Raw genomic sequence first — 21695 nt, 5'->3', positions numbered from 1 at the left:
TTTTAGATAAGGGAAAAAAGGCCTAGGAAATCTGGCTACTTCCTCAAGATCACAAAGATAAAAAGTAGCAGGACCAGGCCTCCTGTGCAGAGCTCTAAACCTGAACTCTTAACCGAACTCTTCACATCTCCGCAGCACACCTAAGAAACAGGTCCCTTTACGCTCCCACTTCACAGATGGAAACAATTGGCTCAGTGTTGCAACCTTGCCCAAGAACTGACACCACAAAGCCCAGAGGTGGCCTACCCCAAACCACGCCCGAGGGGCACACCGGTCCAGAACAGTCAGCTACCTACCCCTTCATCATTCTGGCATGAGCGATGTTCAGTTTTCAATTACAAAACGGTCATGTTTTGAAATGGTGGTGACAAGAAGCAGGCAAGTACACAGACAGGAGTATGGTTTCCAAGCACATTCCCAGGAGGGGGGAAAGCCAGCCCAGGGTGGTCCCTGCCTCCCCTCCGCCAGCACTGAGCACGGGAAATCTCGGTCTCAGGACGGAGAAAGTGAGAGGAAGCATGCTTCCCTTCTCTACATTTTTTTTCTTTTTAATTCTCTCATTCAGGAGTTGATGAGAATCAGCTGGTTGAGCTAACAAACTAACAGCAAACACCCAGCAAGAGGACAGAACTGCCAGAGCCACCCGTCCACCTGCCCGCCACTTTCTCCCTGGAGCTCAGCCTTCAACAACACCTTTAATAAACTGGGGCCCACAGGAGGGGCTCCCTGAAGTCCATCGGTCTGTCCCTAGGGTCATTCTGCTTACTGGACCTGCCAGGCTTACGGAGCTACTGGAACCACTTGGCTGAGGATACTAGCTCACTGGGTAAAGGGTCTAAAAAGCAAATGGAGAGAAACTGCTTGCCTGGGGAGCACAGAACTGACAACAATGTTCCTTCCCACAGATGACCCCTGGCTGAACACTGGTTTGTATTTGAGCTGCTGCAATAGTGGAGGCACTAAGAAGAGCAGTTGACTATTCACCTCACTGCGCCAAGCGCTTTCTGCAGATATTACTGTGTGTCCTCACCACAAAGTACTAAGATACATCCACCTGCCTTCCAGAAGACCCTATCTCTTTTGCTTACTGATGTATCCCTGGTGCCTAAATAGCGCCTGGAACAAGTAAGCACTCAGTAGTTATTTGGTGAATAAAGGAATGAATTTAAAGCACCAAAGTTTCAGAAAAACCTGTGAGCTCCACATCTCTCCATCTAATTTCATGAGCATTCGGGTGCCAGGGGCCTGGCCTTCCAGAATTTTAGCATTCACATCTAAGCTGCAATGGAGCACTCTGGGAATTCACTCTGATTTCTCGCCTACGAGCCACTGGTCAAGTGACCTCCGAATAACTGGCTACCTTTCCTATCCTCCTAGCACCCTGGCTTCCCCCAGTCTCATTCCTTCAAACCCTGGATGCTCCAAAAATTACAAACCATTAAAAAAAAAAACAAATACGTGAGCCTAAAGAAACAAAACTTCTGGATGTCATTTGCAATGAAAGAAATAACAACTGAAAAAAAAAGATTTACTTTTTCTCCTATGATATAAATGATGATAAAAAATACTGAAACTCACTGTTGGCAAAGTTGCAGTGAAATAAATGCTCTCATTCAGTATTGCTAGGAGTATGAATTGGAACATTTTGAAAAGTAAAATAACAAGTTTTAAGAATCCCATAACTTTTTTCTAGTAATTTCCTCCTCTAGAATATATCTAAGGAAATGGGGAAATTGATACAAAAATGTCTGTGCACGGATATGCCCACTGCAACATATTAAAGAAAAGCTAGAAAGAATCTTCATACCTAACAGTAAAAATAGTTAATTAAATTTTATTACATCTAAAAGGATGATGTCAGTTAAGTATGCAGTCATTTAAGACATCTTTAAAAATAACTTCATGACATGGGAAAATGCTCACCATGTCATGCTAAATTTTAAAAATGGATACACAATTCTATATGCTTTATGACTGCAATTTTGTTAAATATTGCACATAAAAAAAGGAAGAAAGAAAATACATGTTACTCTCAGGATCAGGATTCTACATCTTGCTACATTTGTATTTGGACTACTTTTCTCTAATTTCAGATTCCCTAGAGTGAGCTGGTTTGCATTTGCAATCAGAAAAAAAAAAAAATGAAGTTCATGAGGATTTCCTACTCTATGTTCTTACTTAATAACACGAGACCTTAGCCAAAGAATTCATACGGCCCCTCCTGATGACAGTTCTATATCGGTCTTTACGTATCTTTACATAAAACACAAATTTTACATAAAATACAAAAATAGAATATTTTTTCCAAAAAAAAAAAATACATTTAATGTAATTTTTACACTCCTGCATAAGGAACTAGAGGATGTCAACCCCACTCTAGAACTAGGAGGAGCAAGACCTTGGGGAATGAGCACCTCAAAACAGCAAGGCCGTGCGCAACCTCAAAAAACATGAGCAAAACACACACCGTGATCCTTCCCCTGCCTCAGTGTGACGGGAGGTGTTCATTTGTACGGATCATTCAGAGGGCAGAGGGACACCTTAATTCACGAGCTACACACAACACTGAATTATTTTTTAAAAAGCACAGTAGTTGTTTCCAGCCAACGGGAATATTCTAATTTTACATACATCTTCATCGGATGGCCTCGTTAAAAAAAAAAATACAGGAGCTTCAGAGGCAGAAGAGAGAAGAGGAGAGACAGAGGGGAGGAGAGAGAGAGGAAGTGACAAGGAGCGCGTGGGGGGAAGGGAGAGGGAGGGAGAGTGACAGGCAGGGACTTTCTGACGTGAACATCTTAATTTTCTTGTTTTTGTCTGAGATGAGCATTTGTATCTAAATGTTCAGCTAACATGTTTATCTAAATGTTTATCTGAAGCACTGTCTATACTCTTCTTGTTTAGTATTTTGAAACACTTGTAAATGGTGTCCTTTCCCTTAACTTTGCTGGGAGGAGAAGACAGTATTGGAAATGAAATCCAAGGAGGGGGCCGCTTACATTAAAAAAATACACTTTGCTTTTTCATCAGGTCGATTGTTTTTAATGGCCAACTTTTTAATGGTCAAATTCTAATATTTTCACTTGTTTTTTTTTTCTAGCATTATGTCATAAAAAGACAGAAGTATAGAAGAGATAGGGATTCCCAACAGAGGATTACGCAGTGGCCTGGGTGTGTCAGGCTCCTTCTCTGGATCTGTTTTGTCTTCAGTAAATTACAAGGAAAGGACCAGATAGGTCTGACATTCCCTGGTCCTCTCTGAAGTTACAAATCGAAGAATACCTCACTGAACGGCCACTTGGGGGATTTTAGAACTAGATGGAGTAATGGCCACAAAGGAAGGAGGTACACAGCTCGGCTTCAGACACACCATGGACCTCGTGCAGAGTCAATAAATACGTGTTGCTGAAACAACTGATGACGGTGCTAATAAGAGCACTTAAATTTTATACTCTAAAAGCTCTAAGCACATTTTGATTTCTCAGGGTAAACTGACTAAAACCAAACCAAAGAATATTCTAGAGCTACAAATGCACACAATTGAATGTATGGCTTGCTCTGGGGAAAGAGAAGGAGTGAGGTCTGGATAATAAAACAATGGGGGAATGAATGGCTGTCCCTGGAAAGGATACAAAGTTCCCAGCTCACGTTTCTGAAAATCCAGCTGGGGAAGTAGGAAAATATCAAGAGCCAATTCAGATGAGGAAGGAAAAATGCCTTAACACCTTTAAGTCCAGACATTTTGAAATCAAAGTTCATGTACATCATACCTCACCTTATCATGGGAAGCAATGCAGCCGATGCCCGGGAATGATTTCACGGGCCTCAGATTCGTTTTAATATTGCTTATAAGTTGAAGGGAAAAGCGGGTGAGAACCTAAAATCCCAACATTGTTTAAAAAGCTAATTCAAGAGACTGAGTGGCCTTGAGTTGTCCAACACAGACGTGCTGGCACTCATGAGTCACTGGAAGGCCTCGCAAGCCCCGCCACTGCAGGACCAGGCACACAACCGCAGACGTCACCATGCTATTCTAAATACGAGATTTAGAGATACTACAGGATAACCTGGGAACATACTGATGACATTTTAAGGGCAAAAGCAGGAAAGAAAAGAGATACAGTACAAGTATTTAAAGAGAAACCTTTTATACAAAACACTGGCGAGATGCAGATACAAGGTTAAACCGTTTGGGTTAGGCCATCAGTAAAATTTTTCTTCCTATATTTTCATACTTGCCTAAATTCTTTTAATGCCATTTTATAACAAAAAAATTAAGAAGTACATTTACTGTCTTCCACAAAAAGGGAATATTTTACCTCACCACTACCACCTTTTCACGGTATTTATTTAGTATCCAAGTAGAGACAATGAATGTTTTTCATTATTTTTACCTATGATTTCCTAGATGCTTGAAAATTTAGGAGCAGCCTAGAAATCTCAAAAATGTCCCATTGCGTTTCACAACCTGTAATTAAGCCAGAATCTTTGATGCTCTTAGTTAATTTGAAAGGCACGTGAACACATCAAAGACTACCTATATTAGTGTTAAGGTGATAGACTGACATGCGGCTCAAGGCAATCTAGTACTTTACTAATCTAGAGACTATGTACGTTAACCACACCAAGCTGCCATACACCTAGATGATTAAGAACTACATATCGTAAGTTAGAGATGTAAATGCATCCCCCCATTTCCCCTGCCTTTTATTTAAAACATAGTAACTAAACTATTGGATTAGAGAATGCAGTGAGAGGGACAGAATGCACACATTACTTTATGCAGCTGTGAGTTTTTCTCTGATCACTTTCCACAGGCTGTAGTATGACCAGATGTCACAGGCATGGGCCCCTGTCCATGCAGAGATAGGGACACACATGATGACCTGAACAAAAGGGTGCTAAATAGGCACTGCTTCTGGAAAATAATTCAAAATGGCTCATTTCCAGGAGCAGACTGATAGCTGTATGAAGCCGGTATGTATTAGGAGAGTTAGCTTCAAAGATTTTTGACTCTTGCTAAGGTTACTGATAACTCACATGTTGACAAATCCACAGTCAGTTCCTTTGTATCATCACTTTTGACATCTAGCAGCATTTGATGCAGTACAGCTGACAATGCTCTCCTCCTTTAAACGATGCCCTCAATGGGCTTCTGGTTCACCACCCTCCCTGAGATTTCCTCCTGTCCTTGACGCCTCCATGCTGGTATCCACCAGAATCCACATCCAGGAGCCCTTCTCTGCTTGACCTACACCACTGCTCCACTGGTGAGCTCCCCCCATTTCATGCCTTTACCTATCACTTCTCTGCTTACAAATTCTCCACTTACGTCCCTAGCTGGGACATTTCTAGACCCACATATCCAAAGGCCCGTCTGACATCTCAATCTGGCTGGACAGGACAAAGCTCAAACCTCACCTGCCTACAGCCCTGCTCCTGGTCTCCTCTGCTTCCCTCATCCACCCTTGACAAAGATTCCTGGCTCGACTGAACCTTAGCCAGGCTCCTGACCCAACTGTGCCCTTCCTTGTAAAATCCAGTTTTAGTCAGAACCCTGCTAAGCCAGTGGGAGCAAATCCTCCACCCCCAATATCTGATCACAACTGATATCTAAAGGAGTTTCTTGTCCCCCACCGTCCTCCACCAGCCCCCACATGAGATCCCCCTGCCTTGTCTTCAGCAAGAATCCTGTTAGATCTGTTTAGCCAGGACCCTCCCCTCACCCATGTTGTCTCCTCTTAAGTAATTTTTTTCTGTCCTCTGACCCCTGGCCTGCTGCTTGGCTATAAATTCTCACTTGCCCATGCTATATCCACAATTGAGCTCAATCTCTCTCTCTGCTGTACAGAAATCTCACTGCAGCATTCTCCATAGCTATGCTGGTGGTCCTGAATAAAGTCTTCCTTACCATTTTTAACAAGTAAAATAAATGTATTTCTTTTCCTTTCATACCCTCAAACCTGCTGCTCCACAGGCTTCCCTATTTCAGGTACTGGCAGCTCCATCCTTCCAGTAATTGTTGGGTCCAGAAAACCTCACTCTGCTATTTGACTCCTTTCTTTCTAGCCATAGCAATGCATTCATGGACACTACCCCACCATTCAAGACAAAAATCCTGGCATCATTCCTGATGCAGTTTTTGTAAGCTCAGTATCCATTCCACCAGGAATGTTTTCAAAACAGCTCTCTGAGCGACCTATTTAAAGCATGAGTCAGATTTTGCCCCACCTCAAAGCTCATCAATGGTTCCCTATTTCATTACGCCTCTAAGAGTCCAATGAGCCTTAATACTCTACACAGTCTGGCCATTACTTCTTGACCTTGTCTCTCGCCACTCTCCCCACTGATGACTTCGCTGCAGCCATACTGGCCAACTTGCCCTCTTCCGAACTCCTTCACAGTCACAACCCCTTTCCCCTGGCAATCTGACCTACCTTAGCCTCCTGCATTTTCTCCACAGCACCTACCACATGTAGTTATATTTTATAGTTCCCTGGCCTGTCCCCACCCCCTAGAGCCATAATCAGAGTGCTTGGTTTGCAGAGCCCCTCACTGCTATATTCCCCAGCATCTCGGGAAAAGCTGTCCATTAAAAATGCAATGCCTGCCACATACGTAACTGTAACCACATTGGCAAAAGTAAAAAGAAACAGTTGAAATTAACTTTATAATAATTATATAAGAGTATATATTTTAAATACATAACAAATACAAATACTTATGATGTATGACTTTATAATAGTTATAACTTTAATAATTTACTTAACAGATCCAAAATATGGTTTCAGTGTGCAATTCATAAATAATTATTCAAATATTTCATGCATTTCATTCCATACAAAGTCCTCAAAATACTTGTGGATTTTACACTCCCAACACATACAAGTTTGGGCTGACCACAGGTATCTGCAGAACAGCACACATGGCTACTGGCGTCCAGACTGGACAGTGTAGTCGCCTGTAACTTATTCTACTTTATTGCATGCTATTTCCACTTTTTTTAAAATTATTAAGCACAACCCACTAGATTGATTTCCTAACCCACAAATGGGTCCCAATGACTACTTTGAAAATTGCTGTTCTAATCAAACTTCAAAGAATGTAATCTGTAACGAATGGATTTTAGGATACTTGCTCTGACATCCAGGGTCTGCTCAAAGACGCTCTGAGATGGAAGCAGACGTCCAGAAAAAAAGAGGCCCAGGGGATTAAAATATGCCAATCCAACAAGCACTGAAGCCACACCGTCCATCCAGTGATACAAGACTTTTTTTACATTAAAAGATAATTTTAAATTACTCATTGCACTGTCAGATAATGAACAAAACATCTAATTACCTGTAATTACATACTCCATACATGACATACAAAATTCAAGGGAAAATTCAAATCTTTTTCTTGAGGTCTCTGAATTGCCAAAGAAATGCAATCCTTCCTACATCTCTGTTAAGCTGTTAAAGTGTTACCTAAGCTGAGAACTTCTTCCTAAGATGCTCAAGGTGAGCAATTGGTATATTTGTGCCCTTGGCAGATGGAAGAGCAGAAACATCATTTAGAAAAGATGAACAAAACCGTGTGTTATCTAGCTTTGTGTTTTGGGTTGTTTGCTGTGCAAAATATGGCTACTTGATAATCACTGTAAATATTATCTTTACTACTAAATATGCCTTCATGTACATTTCAAAGGACTTCTGCTTGAAAACAACTCTATTCAACATACTTCTCTGGAAATCAATATTTAAAAATTTTTTTCTTTGGAACTAACATTCAAGAGAGACAGCTCTTGTTTACAGAGTAACTTAATTAAGCATTATGGTTAACAATGTTTAAAAACAGCTAACCAAAAATGAAAACACTTAAATTTGGAAGTTTAACCTTTGGGAGGCCAAGGAAGTAGTATGGGAATATTAGCAGCATGAAAACAGTAATTTTCCCCCTAATTCCACCCAGTGTGAGACTATTTCAGGCCACCATTTTGTTGCATTTAGAAATAAGAACTTACACAACTCAGAGGTTGTAAGACAATGAAAAATGGAAATGCTTCAGGTGAACCTTGAAATTATGCTAAGTAAAAGAAGTCAGTCACAAAAGACCACATAGTGTATGATTTCATTTATGTGAAATATCCGCAACAGGTAAATCTATACAGACAGAAAGTAGACTAATTGTTCCCAGGGGCTGGGTTGGAAGGAATGACTTCTAACGGCTACGCGGACTGTTTCTGGAGAGATGATGTTCTAAAATAGATTGTGTTGATGGTTGTAAACTCTCTGAATATACCAAAAGCCACTGAACAGTAAACTTTAAATGGGTGAATCGTATTGTGTGCGAATTTTATCTCAATAATGCTGTAGCTGCTAAATAGGTACCTTCCTGACACTCACCATCATCACTTATAATGTCTGTCTTCCCCTATACAACATACATTCTACGAGGCCAGAGATCATATGCTTCTTACATAACTTCACCTAGAACATAATCATCAATAATGCATGTGTAGGTGTGGTATGTAGCTTGAAGATGAAGCCTGAAGATGCCTAAAGATAGCTATTAGCTGTAAAAATAGCCATTTAATTGTAATCCGTATGGGCTTAACGATTATCAACTCCCGGTGCCAATCAGAAATGAACACAAGATGAAATTTCACAAACTGGATTTTAATTTTAAGCAAAAATGCTTGTGGGTAAATCCCAATGGTGAGGAGAAGGAGTGAGATGACATATAAACTTTTATTAAGTCACCACACCAAGACAGCTGTGAGAGAATGACATTGATTTAATTTTGACCAAAGCAAGTGATCTTTTTGCTCTAGTCTTGACATTCTAGATGACCTTGGGTTACTAATCACCTATGGGACCGCTTTCCTGGTTTGTCAAGTGGGAATATAGTATTTGCTAACGACAGAATGCTGGCAGCCAGATCCATGTTGTAAAGTCCTCGGATCTACTTGGAAAAAAACTGTCATAGCACTAACAAATATGATGACTGTTAATTATGATTCTTCAGACCTTTTCATCTAAATATGAAAAATGACTTCATCTGGGTTTCTGAATTTGCTGACCCCTTTTATGCACTTAGCCAGGTTTTCCCATAGTGTCAAGGGAGGCATATTTATTTGCATCTCTGTTCGCTGCTAATGATTCCCAGATTTCAAATTTTGGCATGGCATTTACCGAGAAGCTCCTGGCACCCTAAATCCACATCCTTCTTGTAGTGTGGAAGATGGTGCTGGATTCTTCACCATGGTTGAGAGCATCATCCTCTCTGTTTAAAGTGTATTCACTGGGAAGAAACACTAACCATTTTACATACCTTTTTTTAGATTTTTACATTTTGAACAAACCTTTTTTTTCCCCTTTATATATAAGAGATCCACACATATAAGGACTAGTTTTTGAAGGATCCTTAAGCTTGTTAAAAGGTAAAAAAAAATTACATGGAACTTATTGAGTATATACTTTACTTCTAAAAAAATGTTTTAAATAGTCAAAACACAGATGGAATTGATATTATAGCAGAAAAAAAGGTAAATAATACTTTAACTGGGAGAAGAAAAAACGATGTTTATTTAAAAACATGTCAACAACAAAAAGTTGAAGCTAAAAAAAACTACAGAGATTGAGCAAAAACTCTTTGAGCTTCCTAGCAGTCAAGTAACAAAGAAAAATGATATGAACTTGTGAGTCAGCTTTCGTTATGTCATGAAGAAAGGCATCAGCAGGAGAAAATTCTATGTTCCTGAAATTTGATAGAGTTCCTATTTGCAGGATATTATAGAAAATAATACATGTCCTTGACAGTAATTATGAAAGAAACACTTTTTTCTCCCCATGGACTACCTCTCTTAGTCAACACTAATGACAAATTCCTGGAAACTTGGGTTTTTTCCAAACTTGCCCTTGACTCATGGTATTTTTAACTTTGAACATCACAGAATTGGGGGGGAAAAATCACATCGTACAAATTCAAACGCGTCCATTTTCAGGTCATGCGTGTAAGCGCGGACATTATAAAGACATCAAGTCAGAAGAAAAATAATTCCTGCTTACAGGTGATGCCAAAGAAAACAATGAAAAGCGACAGATAAAGGCCTTATTTGGAGCCATATGGATGACAGAGCTCTCGAGCTGAATATTTCATCTTCTCAGTTACTTTTTCAGCTTTGTGTCACCACAGCTTGTAGCTTCACGAGAAGCCTTGGCTAAGAGCGCGAGATGAGTAATAACACCTCGCCCAGCTTTGCACAGGGAGCACCTCAGACCGAGATCTCACAGGGGTCGCAGAAACCCGGGGCCACTGCTGAAGCTGAGCTGAGCCGCTGTGGCAGAGACAGAATGGCCCACAGAACAGAAAGTACTTACTACATGGCCCTTTTCATGAAAACGTCTGCAGGTCCCAGAAACAGACCAAACCCTCATTTTTAAGATTGGAAAACTGAATCTCAGCAAAGAGAAGTGTTTTGCCAAGAGCCATTCGAGGACTAGATAACACGTGAGGATGAACCCTTTCCACACTGGAACCTCTGAAAGGGACCACTCTCTTTAGAGGACAACCAGATGCTCCCCACAAAGGTTTAATTTAAATAAAGACCCTGAAATGAGGCAACTTGGATTATCTGACCCCCATCAAAGATGCCAGAATGCAACTATAAAAACAAATCCATACCTTTATAATGCATTCTAGAACTGAAAAGCCCTGGGAGAAATTTTTTTAAAAAACTGATTTAAGAATCTGCATGTTACGAAAGTTCCACAAAAAGCAATCAACTAAAGAGTAAGAAGACTAAGAAATTAGTATCTTACAAATTCATAAACTTTCATTTCTTAAGGTCTCAGCCCAGGCTTTGTGCAGCCAGGCCAGCAAGGAACCTGTTTTAAAATAGACACAAGTCTACCCAATCAAATGCATCAAACTACCATTGGCCAAAATTTAAAAATGACATGAAGATGCTACTTGAGAAACATTAGACTTAAAATGACCTGAAAGATAACTTGTGTGAGATGGCCACTGCCCTCACTGAACAGACACTTTGGAATCAAGAAAATGTGTAACATCCATAACCACTGGATCCACTGCTTTTCTTCGGCCCCTCCTCCCAAAAATGAATTTGAGAAAATTGAATTGAGCTTTCATTCAGCAAGCTACCATTAGTCTCTCTGAAAACTTCTAATTTTTTAAATCAAATACTCATTTGATTTTCAAGCAAGGTCAAGAGAACAAGGCAGCCAAGCTCTGACATCACAGAGATATGCCCTGCGCTGCCCAGCAGTTACATCAATGTGGCGTGTTGCCATGGTACCTGACTATTAATTTCTGAAAGAAGGTGATTATAAAGCCGCCACACGAACATCAACTGGATGACACCACTTCAGCACAGAACTCTGACACGTATTACTCTTGTTTGCAGCAAGTTAATTTTTATGAATCACCCCTTTTGTGACGTGAATATTCCTTTCTGGCTTTAAACCTACCAACTCGACAGCCAAAAAAAAATTCACCTTCAACAAAAAAAGGAAAAGTTTGATATATTGGGGGTAAAGTGTGACCCCGTATACTATTTCTTAAAGGCAATCTTTTCTTTAAAGACCTCCAAAAAGATGTTAAAACATAAACACAAATAAATACACATACATTTGACAAATGTGCAGGTAAGAACTGACTTCAGATGCCTAGACACGGTGATCCATCCAGCCCTAGATATAATGCTACTCATCATAGTTGCATTTACCTTTTTTGGCTTCTCTAAAGCAATCTTCAGTTATAGTCACCTCAAAAGGTCACTTCTCACCCTGAAAACAAAAGAGAACATCAAAATCTGAATGTCGAGACAATGTAGCAACCTATTTGTCTGGAACAGAGGCAAGAAGAACTCGATTACATTTAATGGCAAATGGCAGGGTTAACAACAGCGAGTCCCAAGACCTCCTCTTATCTGGACCACATGTCTTTGAGCTCTTCAAGACCACAACAACAACTTGGATGGAAAAAGTAAAAGTGAAACATTGCAGATTTTGTGTATGAACTGTTTCTCATCTTATCATCTCTCAATTTATTTTCATGTGGAATAATACATGACTCATAGGTCTTTGTTTTTGGAAACCAGACTGCTACTTGAACATGTCTCCGTTTGGTTAACATCCACCACATCTCTAATTTCATTAAAGCACAGGCTTATTTTTTTTTTCCCCCTTAGGAAGAGTTAGTTCTTGTAGGCAAGATGCTTTCTGCCACTCTGGACCTTTCAGAATGAATAAAAGCAACACACTCTTCAGTTTGGGGAGGAGTCGGTGTTCGGCGGGGAGGGGGGCGGGAGGGGGTTAATCAGTTGGTGAAAGCTGTTCACAGAATGTTTTCCATTGAGCATATATCTACCAGGTTTACTAAATTAAATAAAAATGGTTCATGTCAGATGAAATAAACAACTGAAATCAAGCTTCCTAAAACACAAAAAAAGCATGGAACACGTTTTATCCACATCTTCCCCGGCATCTGCATACTCCCTTACGCAAATGTGCGATCCTTTAAGAAACATTACAGGCTGCCTCTTTCTGCCCATGTAACTGGGTAGCATACGGTACAAGCAAAAGAAAAACATTTGTTTATTAATTTAGATCAAGTTACCAACAGGACACAGGATTCATTCCACACCAATTGACCAAGTGTTCCTACAAATTTTGTTTAAGATGGTGAAATCATATCATTTTACTAAAGTGTTAATATCCTTTTGCTCATTCTTCAGAACAATATGTAATGAAATGGCTTTAATTTTATACAGAGTATATCCCTGCTTATCCCTCTACTGTCAGCCCTGAATGTGGAAAGGCAAACACCATGGAGAACAGTTAAATCTTATGTCGCTGGGGCTCAAATTTGAAAGTGGTACTTTGGTGCATACTATCTTTGAGGGATTGATCTGAGGCCAATTTATGACATTTCCACAAGCAAGTACATGCACATTCTTGCCATTAGATTGGAAAAAAAAAATGCAGGCTCTGAGTGAAATCATGATTTTCATGTTTACTGTAAGAGGAAATTGGAGGTTTTCGCCATAAATGTTCACCATTTGGGTGGGGGAAAACCCTAGCTTGGGGACTTGAAATTACCATTTTGTAACCTGCTCAAAACCTTTTTGTTTTTACACAAAACAATTCAGACTGAAAATGAAAATCATGTGCTTTACTGCTGATGTGTGTCCCCAGGACTGGTTTCTCCAGGGGTGAGAATTCAGTTACAGGGCAAATGGTGATAATACAGAGGGCAGTGATGGTCAGATCCTCAGGGTAACATGGGCATCTGCAAAGCAGGGCCGCTCCACACAAACAAGAGGCGCTCACCAGACAGAGGGCATAGCCATAATCCTACCCACCAGAAATTTCCATGTTCACCACTCAGCCAACCTTAAATGGAAACTAAGTGAACTCAGGAGGCCTTATTTAATTCAAGGCAAGAACCGCCCTTTGTCCCTGCCTTTTACTTGAGATGTTCTCCAAGGCACTCTAAACTGATTTTCATGTTAATCTATTGAGTTGTGTATACGTTTGCATGTTTGGTCATCAGATCTACAGATCAGACTTTGAAATGCAGAGGAGACTGTGATCACTGGCCTGGCAAACAACTGGACCTTATTAAAATTTAATTTGTAAAGAAAAAAAAAAAACTGCTGAAAATGCCCACTTTGAGAAAAGTTATCTCTAGAGCTGCATTCGGACCTACAAACAATTTTCAGGGAAGTAAAGGGGCCTGTTTCTCTACTAACCAATAGACACAGTAGAGTATATAAGTGAACACAGAGCAAAAATACAAGCTGGTTCACCGTCACACATTTTTACCCTACTGCGGGAGGGCAGGGGGTAAATTAATAATAACAAAATCAGACAACTGACCCTTCAACTGATAATTACTAAAGCAATACAAACTTGGCTACATTTAATTTTTACTTATATATAAAAAACTGGCAGTGGGATGCCAACCACGTTTTCCTCCATTTTGAAGCTCCATGAATTTTAATGTGTATGCACATTTGACCACTCATTAATTTATTTCTGTTGAATTCAGTTTTTAGTATACATTAGCAAAGTAATCTAAAAGATATTTTTCTAGCTGTGCTGAAAAAGATTAATAGTTCAACAGCTGTTTGCCATCATGCTAAATTAAATGAAATGTGTCAATATAATAGACAAGAAAATTAGGGTGTAGTACTGGGGCTCGAGTCTGTGTCATTTCTATCATCAAAGGATCAGAAATCAACAACGAGGGGGAAAAAAATATCAGCCTTTCATGTTTTCCAAACCATAAAACTTCCGTTTCCCAAACTGTAGTTGCTATTTTTTTTAAGCTATCTCTTTTACTTTTCAAAACTATAAACTGTTTACCTGAATGCTTTTGGGCAGCACAAGCGAAAGCTAAAATTAAAATTATGTAAAGCTTTTAAGTTTGAAAAAAAAAAGATAAAAGAAAAAGATTCCCTCCCAGCCCACTTGTCTTCTTTTTTAAAAAATGCTGTCACCATGTGAATGGCATTTTTTTCTTTTTCTCTAAGTTTCCTACTGGTTTTAGGTTTTTAAAGTGAGGCAGGGATGTCGTAAACAGAAATAACTTGTTTCCCTTTATGTCACTCTCTCTATAATTAAGATCCTCTGAACACCAGAATTATTCTGTGCTTGGCCTCTTCACTATTGTTTGCAATGGTGTTATTTGCAAACAATAACCTGAATTTACTAATAACGGTGAACACCCTGACCAAGACTTCAATCTTCAGCTGCCCTTCCTAGGTTAGGCAACAACATATTCACCTGTTCCTCAACCTTTAGAACCCCACACCACTTAGGATTGTACTCTGGAGACCTACTAGGTTAGTTACTACCGTGTTTCAGTGTCACACTGTCTGTGGGTCTCTGCTGTCCCCAATTTAACCTGTGAGATAAATAATGCACAGTGCCACCTGGTCTGGCCTAGTGGGAACTGAGCTACAGGTGAGCATGGAGGTGTGATTTCATTTCACAGAGACTGAAAATAAACAATATCGCCCCTGGTTTTTTTTGCCATTAAAGTAGTTTCCCCTTTTCCTTCATGCCAGCCGAAGGAAACGATCTGCATCAGGGCTCTCTGCATTATTTTTCACTTTACACAATTTTACAAAAGTGACTGTGAAAGAGGACCAACATATTTCCTCTCAAGCTTCAGGCCAACAAATGCTGGCTGAGACTCTGCTGTGCGTCAGTGTCACTGGGGGTACAAGGACGGTGGAAGCCAGCTCCTGGCCTATGAGGAAGGTGGCAGCTAGGAGTTCTTCCCTGGGCAGAAGGTCCCTTCTCTTCATGTACAGGAACATGGTTCAAACTTCCCATACTTTCCCCAAATTCTCCAATCAAATGACATATACTTCGCTTGAGAAAACAGAAGGTCTAAATGGGCCGATTTCCAAGAAATTGCTGCCTCTTTAGTGAATCTTAACTCATGTGGGCTTTTCTGTCTTGTTTTTCAGAGATTTCTTAGAAAAACAGAAGCCTATCAACCCAAATGTGACTAGCCGAAAAATTATAATACAAGGTTCACTTCATTTTCTGCACCCAAGACAAGAACATCCACTCGGAAACCAGCCCCAGAGTGCTGCTTCCCGGCTCGGATAACTTCGAATACCGAGTCAGGTTTACAGAAAGAAGGAAGGCGGGAGAGAAGAAAGAAAAACAGGGAACATGGGAAGGAAAGCAGCAAGGAGAGCAAAACGGAGGGAAAAAGGACCAGGAGGGAAGAAAGGGAGAAAGGAAGAAGGAAACTGCAAAGGGAAGAAAAGGGAACAGTTACACAGTGCAGGCCTCCGGGACACGGGCGACCTTGGACTTCGCCCAGGCTCGCTGGTTTACAATTACTGCATTTCTTTCACTTCTCTTTATCAAAGAAATCTACCACGGTGGACCCATCATTCCCCAGTGACCCCTCCTACTGCAGCAAGAGACATTTTACTTGGTTTCTCTTCACCCTCCGGGACCCTCCACCAAATCACAGGGCCTAACATTGGGGTGCCTTCCAGTAAGAAAGATCTAAGACACTACAAATAAAATAAGCCACAAGGCGCAGGCAACCCCAGCCAGGACTTGCCCCTGATAAATTACTTCAGGCTGACGGCCCCCAGCAACTCCATCCACACTGGCCCACCTCATTCGGGGGGGAGAAAAAAAAAACAAAACACTCTCTCTTACCTTAAAGAAAAGTAAAACCCTGGTCATGGTCATGTGAAAATATTTTATAGGTATCCTTTAACAGCCTTTAAATGTTGAAACCTAAAAACAATATTTGCTGTTTTCTCTTTGAAGCTCTAACAAAGCCTTTGTTTTAGATTTACCTTTAGTGTGCAATAAGAGTTAATAATCAAATCCATCCCAACCCCCACAAATGTTAAACAAAAAGATAAAAGAAATGCAAATAGCTATTGTCATGGAAAGTTAAAGTACCTGTCTGTATTTTTAAGTGAAAACTATTATCTCTATCAATCAAAATTTAAGAATACAATAGCGCTAATCACAGAAGGTGCTCTGACGGAGTTACTTTTCCTCATAAGAAAAAAAAAGTACTTTTCCCCTTAAAAACCAAGTGTAAAAGTCATATACTTACAATTAGATAGGGTATTTGTAATTTTATTATTAAAAACCTTCAGCAGCCTCACTGTTAATAAATGCTGCTAAGTCTCTAGACTGATTTGTACCCAGGAAGACCCAAGTCCCTACATATTTTAATAAGGTTGATGAAATTTTATTTAAATTCTCACAGTTTCCAACCTGCGGGGGAACAGCACACTCTTCTGTTGAAAAGAGTTACTCAGACAGAGGCAACAGTTAACTGGTAACGAAAACTCCTTCTTGCAGACCCTGGACACAATTCCCAGTCCCTGAAATATTTTTACACAGGACCTATCTTCCTTGAGCGGCTCATCCTTCTTCATTGTGGCGATTCATTTTTGAAATTATAACGCTTTCAAAGAAAGCAGGTTTCTATGATCACAGCCCAGCATGGTCCAAGGGTACAGTGCATCGATTTCTCTGAGGCTTGGGGGTTTTTTTATTTGCTTTTTTAGAAGACTGGCTTAGATCCTGAATATGGTGCTTTCTAAAGACAGTATAGGAACAACAACAACAACAACAACAAAACAGCAAAACCCCAGATAGTCAAACAAACAGCTCAAGATTAAAATTCCTAGAGCAAACAGTTAAGCCAAAATGCCATTATGCAGACTGAGCCGGGATGGATGTCTCCTCACCGTGGGGCCAGGGGGCTGTCATCTTCCCCCCCAGCAGGATCGGATTTCCTTCCCTTCCGACCGCCTCTCTGAGCATCGTGGCCAACATCTCTAGTGTGCTATTAATATCAATGAAGAGACGATTCGATTTCTACTGAAGAAAACCCTTCCTATTCCGGCACAGACCTTAGGGGAGGACCCTGGCCCGGGTGGATACGATAGAGCAGCAGAGTTTCACGACCTTCCTACAGTTGGGTTTTGCACACTGTTTGAAGGCTTTTAGCAAACAATGGCAGCATTATCTCCAGGATAGTTACAAAACAGGATTTGTTAGGATAAAGAACAATAAAGCTTGTTCTCTTCCTCTGTTTTTTTTCTTTTTTTTCCTTCCCCCCTGCCCCCCCACCAGTCCCCAAAACCCTCTCTCTGCCAGTCCAAAATCCAGCCACATTTCCTAAGAGGCACCTGTACTTGTCTATTTCCAGGCAGCCAGCAACTGACAGCAGCCCAGACACCAGGAAGGCTGTCAGGAGGCACCCCGAACAGCAAAGTAGCCTCTCAACATTTGTAAAATGAAACAAAAGTAGCAGCCTTGGCTTCGCACACACTTACCAGTTCATGGTGAGGAAGGAAAGCTTTGGGGCCAGAGAGAAAATTTTCACACAACGGAAGAAAGTTGAGAGTTTGTGAGGGAAAAACTACAGGCGCTTGGAAGCCTGCGGGCTCTCGGGGTTCCCAGGCTGGCAGCAGAGCGAGGAAGGACTGAAGGTATGCAGGCTAAACACAACAAAAGCCACTGCCTTACTCTAGATTAAATATGCAGGAAGAGGCCCCTTTGCATAAACACAAACACTCAGCAAATGAATAACTGGCTCAATCAGACGCCTGCTGTGCCTGCTACCTGTCCTCTCCCTGACAGGAGACACCGCCTGTTCCAGGGGACAAGGACTAAACAGGAGACAGTTATATGTTATGTTGCTATAATATCAATTAAAATGAATTGCATTCATTAGTAATTAAGAACTCCCTCCCAGTGGGGGTGGGTGGAAGGGGAGTGGGTATAGAGCTATTGTATCCCCTGCTACTCCAGAAAGAACTTGGCATAAGACACCTCTGTTCATGGAGTTTACCTGTAGCTCGCATTTAGATCTCTAGCCTTCAATGAGTTTTAGACAATTAAAATTTTCAGCCACAATTTAAGGTGAGAGATGCATGTCTTGTTTCACTGCCTTGTCACATTATAAACCAGTTCTTGAGTGTCTGCACCTATACAAAAAATCTGTTTTATATATGCATACAAATTTATATATATAAAACATTACTCATATATGTATATACCTATACATGTATATATATACCCACACATTACAATATTCACACATATCTAATTAAAGAGAATAAACAAAAACACCACTTGACAGTCTTTAGTTTACTGATGATTTAAGGAAAATAATTGTCTGTCTTCCAAATATACATCCCAAATGCCTGCCTTTCAAACGTCATCAATCTAGGGCCACTCATTTAAAAACATTACCCATATATTAGCAAGGATGCTTTTAACTGAGTGGCCTCAACCACTTATAATTTCAGTTAAATAACGTAAATACAGTCAACATTTTTCTCCGTTTCAGTAGAAAATATGCCATACCTCAACATAATTTGTCCTTAGAATGGAGGAAATTAAGCAAGAGGAAAAACACGCAGGCACCTGGAATTCAACTACTGTGTTTTCTCAGTTTATGGAGTTAACACACACTCACCTCTAACCTCTTACTCTATGCTCTGGCTACATATTGGTCTTAGTAACTTAATTATTTTTAATAACTTTTGCAGTATTCAATTATTTCAATTGAAACATAAATAGGATTATGTTCATCTGCTTCCTTCTAATGCCATATAGTATGATGGGGGCAAAGCCCACACATTATTCTATAGGATGGGTCTACATTATTCCTTGGATCAAAAAGGGTATGCCACAGATCTTGACAGCTCAGAGAATACACCGTGACTGTGTTAGCCAAGGGAAGTAAGGCAGCTTTCTAGTCCAAAAGCAAGTTTTATCTTCTTAGCACAACACTGTTTTCTGGCTATATCATTCAGCCACAAAAGTTAAAAAAAAATTTTTACAAACAAAAAGGCCCGCCTCCAATATATATTATAGCATAACATGGAGAAAAGAGGAGCAAAATTAAGAGACTCTCAAAGCCCCAAACAATAAAACACAGGTTCTCAAAAATAGGGTTCGCAGAGAAACTAAAGATGTCTCTTCTGTTCACTGTTTTGTCTTGAAATGACCTTCCTAGTAAGGTGTTAGATAACCCACTTCCACAGACGACAGTGATCTAACCTCAATGCAAATAACCATAGAACAAAATTTAATCAGCATATCACTGTGAAAAAGCCTTTGTCCATCCCAATGGAGCTTCTAATGACTATTTTGGCAGTTGTAGTGGGTAGTTATGCTTCCCAGCTCATCTATATCTCATACTGGTTGAGCAAGCTAATGGAAGTGCTGTTAGAGGAATCCAATATTAATGCTCTGTATCGTGCAAACCTGGATGCAACTGAATATATTATACAATTATAGGTAGTATCTGATACCTATGGAATTAGATACTGTACTCTAAATTAATATTTTAATGAGACAGTGAAATAAAGATGATGATCCAGGTAAGGGATCTACCCACTGTGGCCCAGTTAAGCTCCTTGCTGCAAGAGCACTGGATCCTGGAGCAAACAGCACAGACATGGAGATTGTCACAAAAATCCGTATGCAAGCTTTAGATGCTGAGTGACACATACTGATGCACACAGTCAAAGATGTCATCCTCACACCAGCACCAGTCGCTGTAAGCTTGAGAGAATGAAGGGGGGAAGGAGGGGAGAGTAGTGGCAGTGAGGCCTCCAGAAAATAAACAGGGTGTACAGTTTCAAAGGCTGCAGACACAGACATTTCATTGTTCAAGCCAATTATCAGTGGAAAATAATAACAACAGATGGATTCAGAGTCACTGACTTTTCATATGCACTTCATCTCGGCGGAACAGATGATGAAACGCGAGAGCTATCTCAAAAAGGCAAAACATCTTTCAGTAAAAGAACTCTCCAGTCCAGATGGGGACCTTCTAAGGCTGCTGATTATCTTCATATAATGTTGTAAGATAGACTTACTAAAACATTTCAAGAACTGATCAGATATGATGCGTACAATGGCTTCATTATTGGAAGCAGTTGCCTCAGACTTGGGACTAAACCAGACAGAGATTTCAATAAGGTGAGGACTGTAAGGTTCCTGTTTTCTCATCAGGACTGCAGGTTCCAACGAAAACTGGAAATCTGTGCACAGCAGGAGCCCAAGGAGCCTACACTTGTGCCCTTCTCTTGTTTGAGCAAGGGAAAAGGATACCCTAGGACTGTGAAAAGGACATTAAATTATTCTGAGGCATACCATCAGGATGGGAAATAAGAGCTTCAAAGCAATTCCTTATTAAAAGCATTCAGTGATAAAATATCATCCCTTATATGCAGTTAGAACACCTTTAAATATTCCTTGCCACTGGTGATTGCAAAGTATAATTTGCTTTTAGTAGGACATAAATATAAAAATTTCAACGGGGTGTGTGACAAACAGTTCAAATAAATGCCATCTAAACACGCAGGCAAAACCCACCCATCTACCCTAAAGCACTTTCACTAACTGGAATTCCACTAAGTCAGCTTCCGCTGCTAAAACACAGTTGGTAAACCACAACCTGAGAACCTGCTATAAGTAACAGGAAAAGTTAAAATCTCTAATCAGATAAGCCTGGTTACTACTGGAATAACATGTATATGTTCTGTCTCTGTCTACCTCCATCCATCCATCCACCCACTGATTTCATTCATAATTCTGCAAAAATCTTTTCTCTGAACGGATGTAAAATATGGTTGAAATCCCTGTGCTAAGAAAAAACAAAAGCTGATCCTCCCGCTATTTACTAAACATACTTAACATTTAAAAAATATTTTACAAACACACTGATGATTTCACAAGTTTCTAAAGTAAGTAAAAAAAATAATAAATTTTTTTTTTTAGAGCAAGGCTTTTCTTTCAAAGGACTCTGACAAAAGTAAATTCGTAGCAGAACACACAAGCACGAAGAAAATATCGCCAAGGGCAAAATTCTGCAACTGCTTTAAGAAGCAAACAAGAACACAAAAGATGTGTAATGTAACCATCTGGCTCTTCTCATACTATATCAGTGCCTCAAACTTTATCCCCACCCCCTTAGCCGGCCCACACCAATGCCATAAAACCAAATGGCTTCACTTATGTTTCCTGCATGGCAAATGCACACAATGCATTGAGATTGCACAAAGGTGGTTCTTACACATCAACTAGTTCCTTAATATTTTTCTCCCACTTCGGCGATGGTGTTGCTGTTCCACATTTAGAGTGGGACTCCTTTGGAAAACCATT

General features: G+C 40.2%; 1 protein-coding gene across 5 annotated transcripts in view; it reads right to left on the bottom strand.

Moving 5' to 3' along the window:
* The window catches only part of FOXP1 (forkhead box P1), a 568729-nt gene that overhangs the window by 302116 nt on the left and 244918 nt on the right, over nucleotides 1-21695 (bottom strand). For 4 of the 5 annotated variants that reach the window (XM_057507395.1, XM_057507378.1, XM_057507370.1 and 1 more), the window contains one exon: nucleotides 11732-11792. The exons of the other annotated variant lie outside the window; for it this stretch is intronic. The gene's annotated coding sequence lies outside the window, so the exon portion shown is untranslated. The remainder of the gene's footprint in view (nucleotides 1-11731; nucleotides 11793-21695) is intronic. 5 annotated transcript variants of the gene reach the window in all.

Source organism: Manis pentadactyla, chromosome 1, assembly GCF_030020395.1.
Source record: "Manis pentadactyla isolate mManPen7 chromosome 1, mManPen7.hap1, whole genome shotgun sequence".
NCBI lineage: Eukaryota > Metazoa > Chordata > Mammalia > Pholidota > Manidae > Manis > Manis pentadactyla.
This window is presented reverse-complemented; position numbering and strand designations above follow the sequence as displayed.